This window comes from Armigeres subalbatus, chromosome 2 (genome assembly GCF_024139115.2).
Source record: "Armigeres subalbatus isolate Guangzhou_Male chromosome 2, GZ_Asu_2, whole genome shotgun sequence".
Classification (NCBI taxonomy): Eukaryota; Metazoa; Arthropoda; class Insecta; order Diptera; family Culicidae; genus Armigeres; species Armigeres subalbatus.
The window spans coordinates 464468998-464476444 of NC_085140.1; the positions used below are offsets into that span (position 1 = coordinate 464468998).

Consider the following 7447-nt stretch of genomic DNA (forward strand, 5'->3'; position numbering starts at 1 on the left):
CTCGTCAAGCCTCCATCCTGTACGTCGCCAAGCCCTCGCCCGGCGCCTCATCAAGCCTTCACCCGGTGCGTCGTCAAGCCTCCATACCGTACGCCACCCCGGCCTTCGCCCGGTTCATCCTCCAGCCTTGATCATCGTCCAGCTAGCGTACAGGCGCATCGTTCAACCTCCATCCGTTACACTACCAAGCCTCCGTCCGGTGCAAAACCCGGCCTGCGTCAACGTCAACCTACCTGCCTCCTGCCACCCATTCGCCACCGGATGCCGGTGATCATCAACAACCGCAAGTACCCCCCCACAATGTTTTGTGACGTCACTCAATTAAACAACCCCATGCAGAGGGGAATAAATCGCATGTAAAAATGTACATCAGGTAGCACTTTTTCAACACAAGCAATCCCTAAGGTTTTTATACAGTTTCTCTTTGTGCTCGTTCTCGGACTCAAAAAGGAGTCACCAGGCCTCGCTTTCCGCGGGCGGATATTTGATTATTTTCCTTGGCAGCTTTTGAGTCCCTCTTGGTGCGACACGGTCTGCCGGCTCTTTCGCATTGTAACATTTATTGGTACGTGTCGCGTAACACCAAGAAGGTGTGTTTGCTCCTGCTGAGGGGAGTTTCCGGTGCGTGGTAGGTACTACGGTTATCGACCCTATAATTGTCTCCTCTCCTAGCTGCGGTGTAGCTAGTGGGCAACAATTTGGCGCCCAGCTAAAATTTAATCTTTTTGCACATTACCACCCCCTCCCCTTTCAAGAGGAGCAAAACAGGTTCCTGTTTAGTTTTCTTCGTCCTCCTAACGAAGAGTTTTTTTATTAAGTTGAGAACTGTCGAGTCGATTTACAAATCGCGATGGACGTTGAATTCGACCTACTTTACCAAAATCTCTCACTACATCACCTCGAACGAGAGGAGATAGTGTATGAGCTCGCGATTCGTGGTCTTCCATATTCGGGAACGGAAACGCGCGCTGCTCTAATGAGACGGTTGAAAGATCACATCAAAGCAGATTCTAACGCTGGTATTGACATTACCCAGTACGACGTTCCGGCAGATGCTGAGATTAAGAATATAGTTACGAAAGTAAAGGAAATTCGAAGTTTCTTGGCTCCAAAGAGCAAATTCGACGGGTTACGCGAAAGCCTAAAAACGCGATTGGCTCATTATTTCAAGCGAACTAAACGTTTAACAGAAATAACCGATAATGACGAAGAACTAGCGGACATTGACGGATTATTGGTATGCATTCGCGAAACATTCAACAATAATTTCTCAATTTACGCGACCGCCGGTTCAAATGATATGATAGAGAAGTTGAACCAATCAATTTCTAATCTATTGATTGCAAATCAAAATGCGTCGGGGAACGGAAAGCAGCAAAATAGAGTTTCCGCCTCCGAGGTAGAAACCAACCGACTCGAAGAACCTTCTAACACGCGTTCGCGAAACGAAAAATCAACTAACGATTATACACTTAACCCACCCAATGTATTGGAGGGTGGAGCAAATGCCATGCCATTTGCTCTTCAACAGTGGTTTATGCGCGATCCGCAAATTCAGAGCTGGGTTCAGCAGATGGTGAGGGAGCAAGCGTCGGAGTATTTAGCTAATGCATTCCGATACAACCCTAACTATGGGGTGCAGGGAACGGTACCACCTTCGGTCTCTCGGAACAAATCGTCGCGACGGTCTAAGAATTCTGCTCAACGCTCGAGTTCCGAATCGAAAAAGGCCTCTAGTACGGAAGCTGGATGGTCTTCAGACGAACCGCGAAATTCGTCACGCGAAAAGAAACGTTTCCTTAAGGCGGGGAAACGGCGACCAGTTTCAGACTGGAAGCTTAAGTACGACGGGTCAGATCAGGGGCAAAATCTTATGAAATTCTTACGGGAAGTAGAGTTCTATTCCAAATCAGAGAATATGTCGAACAGAGATCTTTTTCGGTCCGCGATTCATCTGTTCAGTGGGGCCGCGAAGACTTGGTTCATGACGGGCTTCGATAATGAGGATTTTACGTCTTGGGATGAGCTGAAGGAGGAGCTTAAGAAGGAATTCTTGAGCCCCGACCACGATCACTCCACAGAAATTCGCGCGATCGCTAGAAAACAAGGACCACGCGAGACTTTCCATGATTATTTTCTAGAAATGCAAAAAATATTCAATTCGTTAACGCGACCGATGACAGAACGCCGCAAATTTGAAATCGTGTTCCGTAACATGCGTGCGGATTATAAAGGGCATGCGGTGTCCTCGGAGATCGACAACTTAGCCGACCTTAAAAAGTTCGGTAGGCGTCTTGACGCCACTTATTGGTTCAAATACCAGAGTCAATCAAATGAGTCATCTAACACGCGGGGAAAATCTTCTCAAGTGAATGAACTTGACGCGGGTGTAAAACCAAAGTCAAAAGCTAAGGCCGAGTTCGGAAAACAGAGATCGCGAACGTTTCACAATACTTCGTCCTACTCTCGTGGGTCTGACGAAGAGTATAAACCGTCGCGGAAACGAACCGAAAACGCGCCACAACAGAAACAACAAACGGCTTCACCGACTCCTTCGCGATTCAACCAACCAGCTCCTAAATATTGTCTAAACTGTGGTAGTAAAGGCCATCATAGTCGGGATTGTGATCGTCCGAGGCAAAGATGCCAGAAGTGTGGTTTCCCGAATGTGGAAACAGCTTCATGTCCGAATTGCTCAAAACGAATTGAAGGCTGTCGCAGAGGGCCGACAGTTCAACCAAAATTAATGCCCCTCTCAAACTCTACAAACGTTACAGATGCCCTGCAGAACCAGGGGTTCGACCGAGTGTCAGCCTCAGACTATATACATACCCACGATTATCAGATAAATGAAGCGATTATTAATGTTGAAAACGACGATAGGCCGTACGTTCAACTATCCATTCTTGAAATTCCACTCATTGGCTTGCTAGATAGCGGGGCTCATATAAGCATTCTTGGGTTTGGTGCCCAAAGTTTAATACGTAAATGTAGACTCCAAATATTCCCCTCCGACGTTAGTCTTCGCACCGCGAATGGACAAAAATTGGAAGTTGCTGGCCGAGTCCATCTGCCAGTTACCTTTAATGGGACTACCAAGATAATAGATACTCTCATAGTACCGTCGCTGAAAAGAAGAATCCTCCTAGGAATGAATTTCTGGCGAACATTTGAAATCCGTCCCACTGTAGGCCAATCTCAGGTCGAAGAAGTAGCGATCGATGAAGATTTGAAGACAAACAATTGTTCAACGACCGGTAATCCGGATAGTGAGTTGACAGAAGAGCAACAAGTTAGCTTAAATGAAGTTAAAAAGTTATTCAAAGTAGCCACTGAGGGGATACTAGACACTACAGGGTGGATTAGCCATCGTATTGAACTCACGGAGGAAGCCAAGAAGCTTCCACCCGCTAGAATTAATCCGTTTCCATCTTCTCCAAAAAAGCAAGAGCAAATTAATCAAGCGTTAGACAAAATGCTCGAATGCAAAATCATTGAAAAGTCCTACAGCGACTGGGCCTTGCGCTTGGTCCCGGTGGACAAATCGGATGGGACAGTGCGCCTCTGTCTGGATGCAAGGAAACTGAACGACCGTACGGTCAGAGATTCCTATCCTCTTCCACATGCAGACCGTATCTTGAGCCGACTAGGACACGCACATTATATTTCCACTATAGACCTATCAAAGGCTTTTTTACAAGTACCTTTGCATCCTAGGTCCCGCAAATTTACGGCATTTTCTGTATTGGGACGAGGATTGTTCCAGTTCACCCGAATGCCTTTTGGTCTGGTGAACAGTCCAGCCACCCTATCACGACTGATGGATCGAGTGCTGGGTGGGGGTGAACTGGAACCAAACGTATTTGTCTATTTGGACGATATAATCGTCATAAGCAACACGTTTGAGGAACACCTGGCCCTACTTCAAGAGGTTGCATCCAGACTGAGTGCAGCTAACCTATCCATTAACTTGGAGAAATCACACTTTTGCGTGGCTGAAGTGACTTACTTAGGATATATTCTAGGCCGAGACGGTCTGAGACCAAATCCAGATAGAGTGGCCGCGATAGTGAATTACGAACGCCCTTCTTCGTTAAGATCCCTAAGAAGATTTTTAGGGATGTGTAATTATTATAGGAGGTTTCTGGCCAACTATAGTGCATATACACAACCCCTAACCGATTTACTTAGGAATAAGCCCAAGACTGTCGTCTGGAATGACCAGGCCGAGGCGTCTTTCAATTACATTAAGGAACTTTTGATAAGTGCCCCAATATTGGCCAATCCGAATTTCAACCTACCGTTTTCCATTCATTGCGATGCGAGTGACACCGCAATCGCCGGCGTGCTCACGCAAACACAGGAAAATGTCGAAAAACCAATAGCTTACTTTTCACAAAAGCTGACCACCACACAACAACGTTATTGCGCGACCGAAAAGGAGGGCCTAGCGGTCCTCAATTCGATCGAGAAATTCCGTTGTTACGTGGAGGGCAGCAAGTTCACCGTTTACACAGACGCATCGGCGTTAACTTACATAATGCGAAGCAGTTGGAGAACATCCTCGCGCCTGTGCCGCTGGAGCATAGAGCTTCAGAAGTTTGAAATGACTATCATACATCGCCGAGGGGTCGACAACATCGTCGCCGACGCCCTGTCCAGGTCCGTGGAGGAAATAAAAGTCTCCGAGGAGGATAACGGCTGGTATGCGAATCTCAAAAGAAACGTTCAGAAAGATCCGGAGAGATTTAAAGATTACCGAATAGATCGGGGGATTTTGAAAAAATTGGTGTCGACCCAAGAAGAATTTTTAGACTACAAGTTCTCATGGAAGACCTGTGTCCCTGAGTCTCTTCGAGAGACGGTTCTCGTAGAAGAACATGACGACAAATTGCATCTGGGGACAGAGAAAACACTTGCGCTGATTAAAAAAAAGTATTTCTGGCCTAAAATGCAGATGGATGTAAAAAAATATGTAAGAAAATGTTCCCTATGTCGGCAAAATAAGGCTGCAAACAGGTCACAAATACCACAGCCAGGGCAACAGAGGCTAACCAATAAACCCTTCCAAATCGTGGCATTAGATTTCATCCAATCCCTCCCCCGCACTAAAAGTGGCAATACTCACCTCCTGGTCATCATGGACCTTTTTTCCAAGTGGTGTCTACTTACACCGGTACGAAAGATCTCTGCTCCGCTGGTTACCAAAACTCTGGAGGAATCCTGGTTTAGGAGGTATTCCGTACCAGAGTTTATTATTACGGACAATGCTTCCACCTTCCTATCTTCGGAATTTAAGGCATTGTTAAGTAAATACAAAATACAACACTGGAGAAATGCCCGGTATCACAGCCAGGCAAATCCCGTCGAACGTCTGAACCGGACAATTAATCAGTGTATTAGGTCATATGTAAAAAACAATCAAAAAATTTGGGATACTCGGGTGTCCGAGATTGAACACTGTCTAAACTGTACACCCCATACCTCTACGGGATTTTCTCCCTATAGAGTACTATTCGGGCATGAAATAATTGTATCCGGAGAGGAACACAGGATGGACAGGGAAGAGGAGGAAGTATCGGAGGATGGAAGGTTGGAAAGAAAGGGAAGAATTGACGATCATATTTATTCAACTATTCAAAAAAATCTGAGAAAATGCCATGAAAAGAACCTTAACACGTACAACCTAAGAACGAAACATTCGGCTCCGGTCTACGCAGTCGGCCAGAGGGTGTTCCGTCGGAACTTTCGTCTGTCTTCCGCAGCGAACTCGTATAACGCTAAATTAGACGCTCTATACGTTCCCTGTACCGTTCTTGCTCGCATTGGGACGAGCTCTTATGAGCTGGCAGACGAGTCGGGAAAGTCAATCGGAGTATTTTCCGTCTGTGATCTGAAACCCGAAGCCTAAAACCAGTCCCTATTAATTATAAATCTTCAGGTGGGTCGTTTGATAAACACTTACCAGTCACAAAATCGTTCGGACGTTAATGAAGCATACTTCGCCTCGGATTGATCACCGGGAGCTAAAAATAAAAAAAAACACAATCAATTCGTATTTCAAGGTCAAGGTCGCCGTCGACTTTATTCGCTCGATAACAGAAATAATAGTAAAAACTTACCGGCAAATCAGCAAATTATCTTCTCCAATAGCACGCTCTCTCCATCAGTTGATCCCCCAAAACATTCAGTGATATATCGACCGGTAAAAGCATTCCCGATCGCTGATCCTTGCGCACCTCGAGATCCTGCTCCTGGAGGACACGATTTGAACAAAAACAATCGCCGGAAAACTCGCGAAAACCGTGAATAAATCGCATTACAGTTCGTCGTCTCGCATGCACCGTCGTTCGTAATTGCGGAGAGTGGTAAATAAAGTTGACGATTTGACAGTTCTCAACACAGGATTGTGTTAGTATTTTGAGCCACAAATAAAATGAGTGCCTTTTCTTCATCGTGAGAGCGATGAAGGTAAATGGTTTTTCAGTGGGCCTCAACATAGAAAATATTCATCATAAATCGAAAAATGATTAATGTTAAAATTAATTTCCAAGAAATTTATATGCTAAAACAGATGAAAGTTTCTCACTTTCAGAGGGGGATGATAGGGTAATGTAACCAGTGGTCCCATTTTTGTTGCTTGTCGGCTCCACCGCAAGTGCATATTCCCTCCACCATCAAACCCACCGTGTACTCCGACACTGAGTAACAAGCTTACAGCGGTTTGAGCGTGAGCCAAAAAGAGTGCCCACCATACTTTTTTCATGTGCCAATAGATGGTGCACGGAAGGGTTGCCAGATCGACAAGCCTGTCAATGTTCGGCAATGTTCGTGCTTTGTCGTATCTTAAAATTAATCGAACAACTCAGCTTTCAGCCGGAGGAAGATTATTAAGTTCCATGACCGCGAAAAGAGTGGAAGTGCGCGTCGGAACATATAAATATAACGTAGTTAAAAAAGTATTATATATATATAAATACTGTGTAAGATTCTTTAAACGGATTGCCGGTGTTCGCAAGTGTGATTACCGAGAAGGGCGAGTTAGAAAACGGAGAAAAAGGTCCAGAGCGGCCTTTTTCTTTTTTCCCCATCGCTTGGTGGCACAAGCGGTGGATTGTATTCCCCAGGATTAACGTCGGACGATTCGGACAGGGCTCTGGATACAGCAACGGTCTTTCGTGGAAGAATTCCGCCATCTTGGACATCGTTCTCGTCGAAGCGTGCGTGGCCATCTTGGCGAGAGTGCCATTCCTATTTGTGTTCCGTCAGCGGCCATTCCGGCATCACGGTATCCACGTGGCCGGGGCGTCACCATCGACATCTTGGGACAGCTTTCGGCGTCACCCATCGCATCACGCCGGTCGCCAGTGAACGCGACCATTTTGTTGGCGCATCGCCAAGCTCTCGTGCTGTGGATCGCCAAGCCAGATCGCCAAGCCCGTGCTGT

The 7447-nt window shown here is 46.1% G+C and overlaps 1 long non-coding RNA gene across 1 annotated transcript; it reads right to left on the reverse strand.

Moving 5' to 3' along the window:
- Positions 1-5445: 5445 nt before the first annotated feature.
- LOC134218373 (uncharacterized) lies at positions 5446-6420 on the reverse strand. The gene is made up of 3 exons (XR_009981328.1): positions 6123-6420; positions 5966-6026; positions 5446-5907 (listed from the first exon to the last, which is right to left on the reverse strand). It is a non-coding gene; the product is annotated as an uncharacterized LOC134218373 (long non-coding RNA).
- Between the last annotated feature and the right edge of the window lie 1027 nt (positions 6421-7447).